We start from the raw sequence: 16,075 nt of genomic DNA on the forward strand, positions 1-16,075 counted from the left end.
AGAGCAGCGTTTGCTGTCTGCAGCTCCTGTTTTCCACCAGCAGCAGTCCAGGAGCCCCAGCTGAATATCAAGTGATTTTCAGAGATGCTGACAGGCCAGAGGCCAAAAAGCAACACAAGTAGTAGTTTGTCTTGTGCTCAGTCACAGTACAAAGAACTGCAGAAGCTCCAACCTAATCCAGAAACTGTTATGGCAAAGTCGTGAGCATCCGCTAAAATATCTGTAGTTTGGATGCAGCCGCATAAAAAAGAGAAAGAAAAAAAACTGTTTGATATCGGTCCATAATTCATCACTAAGAAAGAAAAAGCAGTTGGAAGCTGCAAAGGCAGATAAACAGATTTTTTTTTTATTTTTTTGGATCATACAAAACCTGAGAACAGATTGGAGTTATTTGCAAATAGCTAGTGCAAAACATATGCAGAAAGGTGTAAGAAAAATGTCAAAACCTCTCTGGATCAGCTACAGATTGTTCAAGATGCTTGTGAGAAGACTAAATCCTGTTAAACACATATTTCATTCTGTTGCCTTTCCAGCTGTACTGACTTGCTCTAACTTTCCGAAACCCTCCTAGTTTTGACTTTCAGAGCACATGAGCAACTTTGACATCCTCATGTCCTTATTAGATCCCAGAGGTCCTGTGATCAGAGCCCGCTGGCCCAGCTTCACGGTAGGCTGAAGACTAAAGGAAACAGAGCAACCGTTGCTCTGAGACTCTCCGAGCTTCAAATCTGTGAACTCTGATCTTTTTTATTTATTTTAAAGCAGTTCAAAACTCATCTCTGCAAGCTGGAATTTACATAATTTTCTCATGTACTGTAGATGCCTCCTGCTATTATATAAAGTACTTTGCCATTTTTATTTGAAAAGTTCTGTAGATATTACTTTTACTTACCTGCTTCCACTGTTCTATTTTGATTTTTTTTTCTTGCAAATTTGTAATTTCCGTGTCTTTTTGTCATTTACTGACCTTTCTTGAGTCTCATGGAAGAAAGAAATCCAACTCCCTTGTTTTTTCGTTTTAGTGTTTATTCCTTTAACGCTGAATTTTCAGCTAACGTGAACGTCTCTTCAGCTGAGAGAGACATGAACTGTATTTTGTGGAATAAGTTTTAATAAGGACATTCATTTACCTAATGTCTTGACGTTTTTGTTGCCTAACTACAGACTTATTCGAACGCCTCTAGAGCTGTACGTTTTAAGTGATAAATGATTTTGTAGCTACCTATTGAGTGATGTGTTTGTGTGTTTAAGATTATTACTGCTCAAAATATGTTTTTATAATGTTTAACTTATTTATTTTTATCTACCTAACTATTCAGGTATTTGTCTAGTTGGCTAAGTAGATGTTGAGCTAGATAGAAACCTACCTAGCTACCTGTGTAGCTTAGTAGCTTAGCTACCTACCTAGAAACCTATCTAGCTAGGTCAGTTGCTAGCCAGCTAGCTTGAATCTCTTGGAAGAAAGAAATCCAAGCTATCTAGCTATCACCTATCTAGTTCTAAATATGAGAAAATATGTTCCTGGATCTAAAATTTCACTCTGAGCTTCGTATGCTTTCCAAAAAAAAAAAAGATGTGCATGAAAAAGGAAAACAATGACTCAACATTGGAAAGAAAATGAAACTGTAAATTGATTAACCAGATATGCTCTGTTCTTGTCTAGTAAAAATGCACAAGAAGTAGATAAGTGGCTTTCATAAATTTTTTTTAGTGCAACTCAATGGAAGAAACACAATCAGTTCAAATGCAAATGTCTTTGATACTGAAGTGCAAAAAGAAAAAAAAGGAGCTGAAGCAGACTTAAATCTGGCATGCAGATTTATTCATTTATGCCATTTGGTTTGTGGATAATTGTATCCTTAAAAGTAGATAATGCAGCCGCATTGGTTGCCTCGAGATACGTTTGTGAGTAGAAAAAGACTGGAGTTTGGAAGCAGGGCTCGTGTCTCCAGGGAAGCAAAACGCCTCAGGTCGTAAGATAATGAAATGAAGAAATGGACTTAGCTTGTTGGCACCATTTTTGTTGGGGAATGTTGAGCTTATCATTCACAAAAAAATACATCTTAAAACATCCCAAAGATTGTAAAATTCTGCTGCTTTGAAAGTAAGAAACATTTAATTCCATATCCCAAAGACTTTGTAGACACATATCAGAGTTTGCTCGCGACTCTGCTAATCTAATTATGAATACTTTTATTGTGGGGAGCTAAAAGACAAAATGGATCTGGACAACATTTTTGTGTAGAGGAACCATTTCCTCCAGATAAAAGACCTGCCTTACAGACATAAAATAGTTTTTGGAGTGATTATTATACATTTACATAGATAAACAATATAGAGTATAAGCTAAAATTAAACATTAAACAGAAATGTCTGTCTGTCTGTCTGTCTGTCTGTCTGTCTGTCTGTCTGTCTGTCTGTCTGTCTGTCTGTCTGTCAGTCAGTCAGAACTGGTATCATCCCATTAGCATGCTGGGAAACGAGATTATTCCAAAATGTTTATCTTCTTTAGTTGCTAACAGTTTAGAAGCTAACAGTTTGTTAGCTTCATTTTTTCAACCTGAAGATTTCTGACGTTGCCAATTTGAGGCAACAAAAATTACTTTAGAGGGCAATTAATCTAGTGCAAGCATTGATCCATACTAGCCTTACTTTGGATGTTACTGCTAAGCTAAAGGCTAGCCTGAATTCAGGGCTTTGCATAATCAATTGGAAATAAATAAAATAAAATACAGGGTAAAATAATGTGTTGAAATGCTATGTGTCATGCTCCTCTTTCTGATTGGCTGCCAGTCAAATCCATCAAGCTGCTTTGCTCTTCAAGCTAGCGTAGCATAGCCTGCTAAAGTCAGAAGGCATGAGGCAGCATTTATGCTTAACAAATGTAACAATTATAGAATAGAGAATAACAGTTGATGCTTCCTTATTTATTTTGTAACATTATTTGTGGGTTTACAAGTAGGGGTTTCCACCCTGATGCTAATGGGGGAGCCATGAAATAGAAAAGTTTGGGAACCTCGAAAGGAGAAAAGCCGAAAGTCTTTACTGAATTCCTTCCTGATGACCTTTCTGGAAGAAAAAAATGACTGAATCTGAAACAAAAATCATAAGGAAATGAATGAGACTCCAAGAAGCTTTTGGGATATTCAGACAAAATAATCAGGAATAAAAGTCGAACCATTTACACATACTACTTTCTGTTACACTAGATAAAAAATAGTTTGTAACTTAAATTGTACAACTTCACAATTAATGCACACAAGCTGACATGTATAACATCCTTATTTTAACATGATTATGACTGGTGATCAACTGCAATATTTTGACATTGATTTGGGGTTGATTTCTACTCACTAGGATTATTTCCACTCATTAGGATTTATTGAGGGAAAACTGGGTTTTCTTTGCAGGTGTTGCGTTAAAGGTGGCTGAATGATGCGAAATAATTTAGAAAATCCAGCATCCATCGTCTTCCGCTTCATAACTTTGCACCGCTATGATTCAATCCACACATCAACGCTAGTAGTTGGCAAAAATGGTGAAAACAATAAGGTGGCAGATATATTAGTCAGAATGGTGTGAACTTTTATAAAACCACTTCATTTTATAAAACCAGAAAAATTAGATTCCCCCCCCCCACATCCAGACTGATTACCCAGTACTTAACCTCCCATAATTAGTTTTCCTTGGACACGCTGTATCTCTCCACAGCCACCTGTAGTCATGATGCCATTTGCGTTTCTCACACCCATTACTCGTGTGACCGCGGCGAGGTTCTTCCTGGACACACTCGGCACCTGTGGCAGCTCAGATAGTGTGACAAAAGGTGTCAAACCTGCAGGCGCTGAAAATGAGACGTCTTTAAACGTTACTCAGAGGATGAGCGGTGCAGGGGGCGACTCTGTTGTCAACAGCTGTGTTAAAGCTCATCAGCTGTTCCGTATAGTTTCTAACCTACTTTTAATGAAAGAAAAAAAGAAAAATCAAACAATAGTTCCTCTCCTGGGGTGAAATCTGACTTTGACTCTGGAGTTGGACGCATGGTCAGCAGCTACTTTCTGTCCTTCCCCCAGGTCAGTGACACTGATACTATTGATTATCTCTGAGTTGGAGTAGCGGAGCTCTGTGCTGATGTAACAGCTATCAGCTCCCAGCCTTCATTTTGTCCACTGAGATCACGCATCGCCATCCAGTACGAAACGTCTCTTTGACCTGGATAGAGTGAGAACGAGATCCATACAGAGTGTCCGTGCACCTTAAAAAGTCTGAAATTCACATATCTAAAATTAGGGTTTAAAATGTCTTAAAAAGAATTGTCGGCCTTAAATACGTTAATCATGAGGGGAAAAGAAAACGGCTGAAAACGTTGAATCATCATCTCCAGACATTCGAATGAAACAAACCGCCAAATTAGTAACCAATATCATTTTAAACCAAAATATCATTTGATTTAAAATGATATTCTAAATGCTGAGCATATACAAATAATTTTGAAAATTCTCGTTTTCTTAAAGCTTAATCTGATTCAGTATTGATTTAATGGACAACAAGATGAGAAAAGCTTGTATCTTTTAGTATAAAGCATGTAAATCCTGTATCTGGTTTCAGATGACCTGGTTGTTCCGGACGATATAAATTTAAAATTAGATGGTATTTTTTCATATTTGCCCCCGTTAATCCAATACACCCAAGTATTAAACTAATGCATTTGATGTTTTTTGTACATTATATTCCACACTTAAATGCTGTGCAGAAGAAAATAAATCCATCTCAAGGTTGTGATGACAAACCATTTTTTTGTTTTTTTTTCTCTGACAGAGTAGTTTCTTCAACCAATACAGTTATGGCAGCAAAAATAAATATGATGGTGAAACATTTCCATCTTGTTTTTATTGATCAGTCAGGTGTTGGGACTGGAGGAGCCAGACTCATGCAGGGGACGGTGGTGACAAGTGGAGCCTGATTAGATTGAGGCGTTTCGGATGCCATGCAGACTTTAAGCCCTCCAGCTACAGGCGGATACAGAAGAGCCTCTTTGTGTGTGTGTGGGTGGGTGTGTGTGTGTGGGTGGGTGTGTGTGTGTGGGGGGGGGCGCTTTCATGAGTGGGACTTGAGCCGCTGGAAAATTAGACTTGGATAATTATGCTGAACGGGTCAGTGATAGCAACATTTGGAGGTCTGTCCTAAAAGAAAATGGCTGAGCAGCTTGTTAGCAATTTGAATAAAATGTTTGTTTTAAAACTTGTGTAATCAGGAGAACCTTTTTTTCCCTTATGCTTATTGTTACAGTAGCACTAAGACCAGCCTCCTAGCTCTGATTGGTTGTTACATACTGCAGCTTTAGCTATAAAAGGTGAAATGTCCGTTAGCTATAAATAAACTGCCAACCTTAAAATTGCTTAGCGACGGTTAGCTAGTCGCAGTATTCCTGTAAATCATTCATATCTTCTCCGTAGCTCTGTAAGCGTTTCTTTTTGTTTTTTTATATATATATAACATTTCTCCTGAGTACCCAAAATGTTGACAAAGACTTCTTCATTGCAACAGGAAACTACTTCAAAATAAAGAGTCTTCAACCTGGATATAGTGTGCCAAGCTCTATGTATTCACCTCAGCATTTTGGTTTTTAACAATGGCTCATACTTAATAATAACTCAAACTACGACATCAATTTTATGGCCGTTTTTAAAGCCAACGTTATTTGATGACAAATATTGCAGCGTTTCAGTATTCACCACATCATCCAGTGATATAACTAGCTTGAACAACAGCTCACATCCTTGAGTTTCCTTCTCTTCGTTCGGTTTGCCTCAGCACGGTAACTTGTCGCTCTGCTCTTCTTTCCCACACACACTTTTTGTGGCACACAGAACGCCGGGCAAACTTGTAGCTCTGAACGTCACAGTGGCAGGACGCCCTCGTTTATCCAGCCGCCCCCCCAGCTGAGGGGCTACGCCTACATGTACAGTCAGTGCAAAAGAAAATGTCTTTTTTTTTTCCCGCATGGGAATCTCTTAACATAAAATGACAAATGCGTTGTCAGCGTCTGTGCAGGGAATACCGAAAATTATGGTGCTGTCAAAAAAAGTTATGTACAGCAGCAGTTAAAGAAATATATGAATCGGAAGGATGAGCTTGAATCCCAAATAAGTGTCTTGGAGAAAAGCTGAGGGTCGTCGTTAATCATGGCAGATTGGTGGGGGGTTGTAATCAGAATATACAGGAAGTTTTGTTAATGGACTCAGATTTACCGCTTTGAATAATAACTGAGCTTGTTGATGCCTTTTCCTGAATAATCAAAAGTATTCAAACATGGTTTAACAACGTCCTTCCTCTGTATTCAGTTACCGTCGAAGCTTATATAAAACGCACATTATCTTGGTCATTTTGGTGATTGCGCCAATCAGTGTCCTTGTTTTTATCTCCAAAGAGCTGTATTTTAGTCCAATCAGACTTCTGTTATTATCGTTTATCATCAATTTTCCAGCTAAAAAAAAAAAAAAGTAGGATAAAGCTGCTGGATTTCATATGATAGACTAACACAAAGTAGCTCATCTTGTAAAGATTTTTGCTTCTTATAGCATCTTCTATGATGGTCAAGAAACCCTTTCTTGCTGGGGTCCTGTCTGCTCTCTGTGGCTTTAGAAAACTAAAAGTGGCACTTGCTCATAGTTTTCTTCCAACAATGGATTTTCTCTTCCTCTTCTTAAAGAGATTTAAGCAAATCTGTACTTTGCCAGACCTGCATAGCGCACAAATGTTAGCAATGACAGATATCCTGTCGACAGATTCTCCCAACAAACTTTATCCTTTACCTTCCTGGTGTGTTTCTTAAAATGATTCATTTGGATAATAATACGTGTTAGAAGTTATGCTTTATCATAAAAACATTAACCTACTTTTTGAAGTAGGTTTTGTAAAGTAGTTATAAGTAGTCAGTACTTTACCTGTAGTTGACAGAACCCAGCAATGTTTCTAAGGCTACCTCCTGGACTGAAGCCGCCATGATGTTTGCAGTGTTGCCGATTAATTGACTGTTGGTGCAACTTCCTGTGAGACAGAGGAAGTAGCAAAAAGTGTCAGCTACCTGAGGAGGGCTTTTTTGTTTTGCTCGAATGTTGACGTTTCATCACTGCATTACCTCTGATTCGGTCCAAGAAGCCATGCTGTCAAAGATCTTATTGCTGCTGTGTTGCTATCAAATGGGGTGGCAGTGTGCCCCCATCTGTTTCAGGTAAAGGTTACCTCCATTGGTGTTGTGAGGCAGAATTAATACCCCATCACTGGGAGCGAAATCGTTTTGCACACGTCAGAGCAAACAAGGCAGAGAGACCTCAGAGAAACGTTCATTCGAATTATGAACTGCAACTGTTTCCAACATCATTTTTCACCGTGATTGTTTTTGGCTTTTCCTGGAACGACGTAAAGGTTAATTGTGTAATTAGCTGTTGCTGCCTTTGCCTGTTGGTGGCGATAACAAATTCTGAAATGCTGCGCAAGAAAATGTTGGCACCTATGAGTATTGTGTATTGATTTGTTTGAACTATACAACATGTTATTATATTATTCCCTCATCAGAAACATTCCTGGAGTGATACTTTGATTCTTTCATGCATGCTTAGGACGTTGTTTACTCTCCCATGGCAACCATTCAGCTGTGCAAAATGAGGCACTGCTCCTCTTGACTTGCAGTTTGAAAGCTTCCCAGCTTCCACATCACAGAGTCGCCACCACTCCTTCAAACTAGCCAGCAGCAATTAGCAAACAGAGGCCCAATGTCAAGGCGTTAAATTATAACAACTGAAGGTAACATGGTTACTTGATGAAGGCAAATGCATAATTTCCATTTTTCTGGGGTTGTCTTTGATTTTCTAGAGCAAATTTACATAAATAATCAGTCACCCCCACCTTTTTAACGTCCCATATCTCAACGACTTTCCATCTGTGTCAGAAACAGAGGTGTCTTTGTGACATTTCCCCCCAACATCTCCTCCTCCTCCATTCATCATGTTTTGCCTACGGGAATTTCAGGGTTCCTTGACACGTGTTGAAGAGTTTCGAGGCATCCCTCTGGAGGCTGGAGTTATGAGGATTAGAACGGTTTTCCCAGCCATGGGAGGAAAAAAAGGTCAAACATAGCGACTCAAACAGGTCGCATATTATCTTCCATTGAGTCTTAAGGTCACAGTCTCATAGCAAGGGGTCAAGGTGAAAGGCTGCCAGCCGGCGGCCTCATGAATATGGATGACAGATGCTCCATCTGCTTGGCTCCAGAATGCAAATGGACAAGCTGATTCCGCTGCTTTTTGTTTCTTGTTGCCTTCAGAGGGGCAGACCTCGCAGACCTTAGATGGTATCAGTTCCACTTGTCGGTCGCAGAAGGAAGATTTATGTTAAGTCCCGACAGAAACGTAGGAGGCCGCTTCACAAAACGCCAAAGCCCGTGAGCTCTCCACCCGAGCGAACTCTGGTGATATTCAGACGGCTTTACCGTCACTTCTGGATCGGTTCTACTCCGTTACATAACGTACATGTTCCTGTGTTCGGTTGGCGCAGCGTTGATGAGTACATTTACTAACAGCTCAAGGAAGAAAATCATCCCCTTGAATCTCAATGCTTTCATCTCACTGGCATAGTTTAGCTCTTTAATCTCCAAAAAGCATAAATACGAAGAAATGAAATTCCCTGAACGACTTCACAATCTTCATAAGTACAAGCTTTAATGTATCAGGGTTGTGTGTAACAGACAAACACAAAGTGGTACATAACTGTTATGTGGAACGTTTCAATTGTTGAGTTGAGTTTGTGTTTTTATGATGTAAAGCACTTTGAATTGCCTTGTTGTTGATATGTGCGGGCCAGACAGAGTTTCTGGACGGACAGAGACTCACTAACAAAGCATCGACTCACAGGTCAATATGAACTCCTTTCTAACTTTCAGATTCTTTTTATTTCTTTTTTACCCCAAGGAAACGTTGAAATGAAAATTAGGTTTCCTTTTCCTTCCACTTCACCATTAAGCATTACTTTGTTTTCGTCTATCGCATAAAATCCATAAGGTTTTTGAAATGGTGTTAAAACTTCTATTTAAACTAGTTAGAGATTAAATTATTGTCTTCATATGTTGCAACGTAACGTCACATAAGCAAAGTTCCTGCCCTCCAGAGGCAACTGCTTTTCGATGATGACTGAAATAACGTGCTAAATCTTAAATGTATGGGTGATGTATACAAGAGAAAGGGATCCAGTGCTTTGCTGCTAATTATCAATGCTACAACTATATAAGGATTCAAATGTATCTGGAATAGTTTGAAAGCTGCATAACTTTCTAAGTGAAGACGGCAGGTGAAATGTGAGGCTGCTGCTTGGTTGGAGCTTAAAAGCCCAGAGACTGAAAAGTCAGTCACCAGGATGTGGAAGCTTAGCAGAGACTCAATCCTCTTTTGCAAATGTCTCTTTAAAAAAAAAAAAAGCCCCATTTCACCCTGTAGGAGCGATCGCTGCATCTGTGTTTGAGATTTCAGTGACTCCACAGCAGTAGGAAGTAGGAGAAGCAGTAGGAATGTACAATCCTCTACTTTTCTCTTGCAGACAACAGAACAACACAGAACTGAGCAATCTTGTTGGTTTTCCCCTCAGATGCAGCACCAGAGCAAATCTTTTTGTTCTTCTTGTGCTGCCAGGTTTTGCAGTGTGGACCTGTTGATAGTAAAGTAGTGGGATAATTGGGAATCAACGTAATTTGAATTTATGTTATGACAAAAGTGTGTGCAGGAGGAAAAAAATAAAGAATGAAGGCAACAAAACTGAATGCAGAAGATAAATGGTGATGAGTTATAAGCAGAATTTTCACATCCTGAGATCGTCACATTTGCTCCTTCAAGCTGTCGTCCTCATCAGATTTTCCACAAGAGTTTGATACGTTCACTTGGCTTTAGTTGGTCTGATGTAGTCTGTGATCCCTCAGTGGGTCCAGTTGTTGAGTCTGATATCCAAAACCTATCAGACATGAAACAGAAACCTACTGAAACTCGTCTTTTCAAAACTACGTTCTCAGCTGCTTTTAGATCTTTAGGAAGTCTCAACAGTGAGGGACCTAATAAATGAAAGGTCAGTTTTAACAAAGAACAGCAGATGCAGGTGTAACCTAGAAGATTTGCAGCTAGAATGTGTTGGGGTTCCAAAAATGTTTAAGATGCTGATGGTTTTCTTTTCACTTCACAGTAGCTGTTTCCACCGACCTTAAATTTGCACAAATCGGCAAAACATGTTTTGTTTTGTTTTGTTTTTTTAAACGTTTTTGCGCTAGGATGAAGTGGGTTTTCGGCTGTATTGAAATTAAGAGTATTTTGCAATTTTTACAAGTTACATTTATTGCATCAAACGAGCCATGTGATCAACAACCGGAAGTTGCTAGTGGCTGAACAGATGAAGACAGGAAGTGGTAGGAGGATGACGATACGGAATGATTTTAATCACGCAAACAAACTTATTCCTATGTGATTTTAATTGTTTCTTGTTTAATCAAAACGCTGCAATTGCGAAAAGTAGCTGCTTTATTATTGACCATATAATTACTCAATTTGATATTTCCAAAACAAAAATGATATAACATATTAAAAACAATTTGTAACATACGTTCTGATAAACGCATAAGATAGTTGGACCACGTCTCCTTTTGAGGAGGAACTCATTTCCAGCAGGCCGGATGTTATGTACCCGTCCTTCCAGCTTCTTCCCCTCCGGTGCTAAAATTACCTTGGCGCTCTCAGACTGCTGGAGCCTCATTATGAATCTAAAAGGCGATTCCCCCGCAGTGTGGGTCAGGAAACATATCAGTCCATTCACACATCAGCTTCTCCTCCTGCTTCCTCCCGGCAGGTGCTCGTCGATCACAGGAGGACTTCCCCCTGCAGGACCGAGTACAAAGTGGGTGAAGCGGCGGTGAGGGCACGGGCAGATTATCCGCTAGCTCTCCGTCCGCCTTTGAAGTCGTCTCCCAACTTTCCTTCGTCTTGATTTTTTTTTTTTTACTTCTCCTAAAATCCTCACATCTGAGTTGAACGGTTGACCTCTCTCTCTCTTTCTCTCTCTCGAAGCTTGACGTGTGTCTCCACCGAGACCTCGGGATTGGTTGCCAGGCAGATTTGATTAATATTTAAACGGTGTTTTGTGCATGTTGTGGTGCAAATTCACTCCTGTTGGTGGGCGCTCTCTCTCTCTTTCTCTCTCTCTCTCGGGACGAAACCGCTGGAGACTTTTCTCAGCCGTTGTCACGCCGAGCTGACAAGAGTACAGAGAAACTCACTTTACTGTGCATTTGCTCATTCGTTCTCTGAACCTTCACTCGACTTGAAACGGACTCAGAAATGAACCTCCTGGTTATGTTGTACTTTTCTCTCAAATTAATATTTTCTGTGGGGTTTTTAAGTGGGCGGTATGCCTTAAAGCTGCAGTAGAATTTATTTAAAAAGAAATACTTTTCACATATTTACTAAAATGATCATTATGTCGTGACAGTATAAGACAAATTATCATGAAAAAAATGAAAGGCCTCTTCCTTCTCGCAGTGCAGAAATACACCACGCAGTCAGAAACCACCAATCAGAGCCAGGGGAGGGTCTTAACGCTTCCAATCACTCTCGTTCTCACCCCCTACCCCTTTCTGTCTGCTTCACTACAGCCAATTCACCACAACATAGCCTGCCATGAATTCTAATACTAGTTAGCTCAGCCACAGATGACGGTGGATCAACGGTTTTCCTGGAACGGTAAGTTGATTCTCCTCCATTGGAATGTTGAACAGCATCCAGGAGGATGATTGACAGCGCTAAGACCCGCCTCCTGACTCTGATTGATTGTTTTTAGGTCAGTAGCAGCACAGGGAGGATGTGGAGGAGTTCAATCTTTTCACAGATCATCCGTCTCATACTGTCCTGTCACGACATGGTGGCAGTTTTAACAAATATGTAAAAAAAAATACAATTTTTATCTTTACTTTAGCTTTAACGCTGTGCTGTGAGTGAAGACAGTGAGAGAAGAAGTGTCTGAGTAATGAAACACCTCTCAAATCTGTTACATGCTGAAAAGCTCAGCTACATGGGGAGAAAAGGAGGAGGGGGGGTAAAAAACGGGACAAAAAAAGAGCAAGTGAGAAACTAAATCTGTGTGAAACTGCCAGATCTGCCTGGTAACAATCTTCAGTTTAGCAACAATCAGCCGAGGAGAAGCTCAGCCGCTCCTGCTGACCTTTTCAATCCGCACTGTCAAAGTGAACGGAAGATGCTGCCGTCTCTGCAGGCAGAGAGTCGTAAACAGACTGCAAGTCATATATAATACTGGAGTATATATATATATATATATATATATATATATATATATATATATATATATATATATATATTTTTTTTTTTTTTTTTAGAAAAATGGAGAGAGGGTTTTTTTTTTCTTTTAAAAATCCATTTCAAACATGCCTGGATTCTTATTACAAACACAGAAGACCAAAAATAAGTGGATAAACGGCTCAGTAAGACGAAACGTTCCGAGTTAACAAGGTGTCATCAACAAAAGGTGTGATGTGCTAAAAATAGAAGACACTGGTTTCGTTCTGGCTCTGTTTTTAAATAGGGAAACGTTTCCAGCCCCGCCCACATGCTTCTACCTCCACCACACTGGGAACTCTGCCGATTTTAACCGAAGCGCCAAACTTCTGATGAGCGATTGAAATTTCTGAGCCTCTTCAGCGACCGCCTTCCCTCCGGCTGCTCAGACTGCAGGGGTCCGTGGGGGGAAAGCTGGGGGCTTCAACGATCAGTATGCTGGACGTTTTGGAGCCTCTAAAAACTAAATCTGGAGGATATTTTTAACAAAACACACACAGAAAAAAAAAAAATCTCAACAGATTTAGTTTAAAGGTTTGTTAGTCATGGGAGCTGGTTGCTTCTTGTTGTATGAGATCCAGAGGTTTGGGTTATGGGTGTGACTCAGCATACTGAGCTACCAGAGAGCGGGTTGAAAAGAATAAACCATAGCAAGGAATATTTCTGTTAAAAAGAGAATGATTTTTAGTTTTAGTTATGAACACAATAAATGTAATTACAAAAAAATTAAAAATTCAACAAACTAAAAAATATGACCCTCATTCTTTTGAAAAACCATTTTCACTTTTACAGTACTTAGGACATTACTCAGTGGATACGGAAGGAAATATTAGAGAAAATAAATTAGTGTATGATTAAAAAGTAAAAGTGATTTAATACAGAAGGAAATTTTAGGGAAAGCAAACTAATACAAAATAAGAAACAGATTAAAATAGTGAAATAAAACGTAACGGTAAATACAAAATATTAAATAAATACAGAATATGAAAAAAATTAGAAACAAATGAAAGGGGAACCAATTAATAAAACAAAAAGACTGAAAATAACTTGTAATATTAAATAATAGTGATAATTTTAAATGAGTACTGTTAGAGATGATGAACAAATATTAATCCACAGCTATCACAATGTGATAAGCTGGGAATGTTTTTATTTTTGCACATCAATTATAATTACTTTATCTAAGCATTTATTTATTTCTGTATTTATTGCCAATTTTTGGCAGGATCAGTCCTCCATAGGTGAAAGGAGTTCAGCTAGGTCTGCTCAGGTTGTTGTGTAGTTCGATGAGGATCCTTCTCGCCTCTCCTCTCACCAACAAACTGGGTCAGCGCTTTTGTTCTGGGCGAGTTTTTGTTTTATTTAAACGCCGTCTGAAGACTCTCTTCCAAACATGTAGCAAAACTCCACTTTGAAATCTGGCTGTCAGCGAGGCGAGTCCCTCACTCCCGATGATTAAAAGGAAAGGAATGCTCTGATTTGCTTGCTCTCTGCTTCAGGTAGGAGGCTGTAGGAAATATTGGGCCCATGCAAATTTAATCAAAGCAGACAGAAACTGAAGCGAGAGATGTGCATTTCCAGCGTTTCAGAACATCATGCAGGCTGCAAGACGGATAACTGGTGGACACAAAAACTGGAAGGAGACGCACAAGACGGAAAGTGTTGAAGCAGCTGATAAAAATGTGTCCTAAATTACACTAACCTCTGCGACACGGTAGGCAAAGAGCGTTAACACCCACAGCTTGATGAAAACAGCTGGATTCAGTTTTACACCTTGTGCAAATTTGGTTGGATGATTCGACCTGCAGTCATTTTCACACCTGAGCCAAACTCTGACAGGGGGGAGGGAGAAGTGATGCTAAGACTTACACCAATTTCCTCATCTTTCTTTTTTTTTTTTTTTTAGCTCTCATCTCTGCAGATTGGGTGCAGAGAGTAAACATGCTATTAATAAATAACGTAAGGACAGATAAAAACGACAAATTCTTTGAAGAAGTTTGTAAAAAGAAAGAAAAACCAAAAATGTTCTCCTCCTCTTTAAAAAAGGCGACGTCGTCCGAAGCTTAGTGGGCGCAATGCTTCAGCCTGATGGGAGATGACAGGCGCTGATGAAGCGCAGCGTTTACTGCAGGAGTTAACAGAGGCGATCGATGGCTGCACTCAATACGCCGAAAGGAAAACGAAGCGCGGTTTTATCACCTGGGCTGGTGAACGGAAGGTGAGGACGAGTGTGACATCAAGCTGTTTAACAAGCACAAGAATTTCTTTCAATATTATTATTATTATTATCATCAAATGTTGTATTGTTTATATAGGATGCAATACAACTTCCTATGTGTCTCTTTATCTAAGTTGTGTTTGTCCTATGAAAGGAGGACATTATATATTTGGATTTCCATAAGTATTTTTGCATGAGTGAAGCCAAACGGGGTGTGAGAGCAGAAATAAAACCTGCACAGATATTTATTAGGAAGGCTGCATGTTCAGGTTCCCACAGAGAAACTGACATATGACTGAGAAGAAACTACATCTATTTTTATTTCATATTCCCCTCATGGGGATGTAATGTATATTAGGTGGTTCAACACCAATAATCCTCCACTAAAACCTGAAAATCCTAAGTTACATACTATGTGTTTAGCAATATTCATTCCATAGTTTTTTTTATTACTATTTTCTTACCTGCACCAGTGACACTTGCATATTTATATGTACTTATAGACACACTTAGTTTTTTTTTTCTTTTCTGTGTACTGCAGTAGCCAAGCAACAACATTGCGTCATCAAATTCACTGTCGTGTCTTTGAGCAGAAAGTGTAACTAGCGGTGGAACTCGGCTAAAATTTTTAATCGAGATAATTGCAGGTCTGTAATTAATTAATCAGAATCAATCACATTTTTATCAGAGACCAAATATTGACAAAAATTAGCAACATTCTCAGTTCAAAAACCTTTTTTGCTGCTAAATTGTTTTAATAAATATTATTTTTAATATTTTATTTAGGTTATTCATCAATTAGATCGGAGCAGTGTGCTTTATATCAGCTCTCATGTGTTTCAGGAACTTCTTTGAACAAATGTTTTAGAAATGTGGACACTGACGTCGGGCAGTCTTTTCCAGCTTCCCATCAAATCGTTTCGTTTTTTTAAACAAAAATTAACCCCCACCTCTGTCCAAGAGAACAGTTTTGTCGTTTGTGCGTCGGATATTGCAGGTGTACCAGAAACACACAAATACAAAAGTTCCGCTAGGGAATAAAAAAATCTATGAATTGTGCAAAAAATGCTAAAAGTTAAAATCTATGTAATTAATTAACTGAAATGTTAAAGTCTCAGTAATAACTGAAACTATACAAAATCTGTTATTTCTTAATTGAATTTTAGTTTAAACTCGTATTACATCATTTTCCTTAGAGTTGTTGTAGATGCTGTGGGCAGGAAGGATCTCCCGTAGCTGTCTGTATTACACTCAGTTCTCTCTCTCTCTTTTTTCATATTATCATTCATATTCTCCTAAAATGATCAAAATACAAAAACTACTGGCAAGGTATGTAAACTTGTGAGCACAACTTTAACTTAGGGTGACACTTGAGAGGCTGAACACAAATTCTCAACAAAAGATTTTTTTTTAAAAGTGTCAAGAAGAAGAAAAGCTTATACGTTATCATAAAAACTAGTGCTGTCGCTCACAGTCC

The sequence above is a fragment of the Poecilia reticulata genome, chromosome 5 (assembly GCF_904066995.2).
Source record: "Poecilia reticulata chromosome 5, P_reticulata-male-v2, whole genome shotgun sequence".
NCBI classification, from domain to species: Eukaryota; Metazoa; Chordata; class Actinopteri; order Cyprinodontiformes; family Poeciliidae; genus Poecilia; species Poecilia reticulata.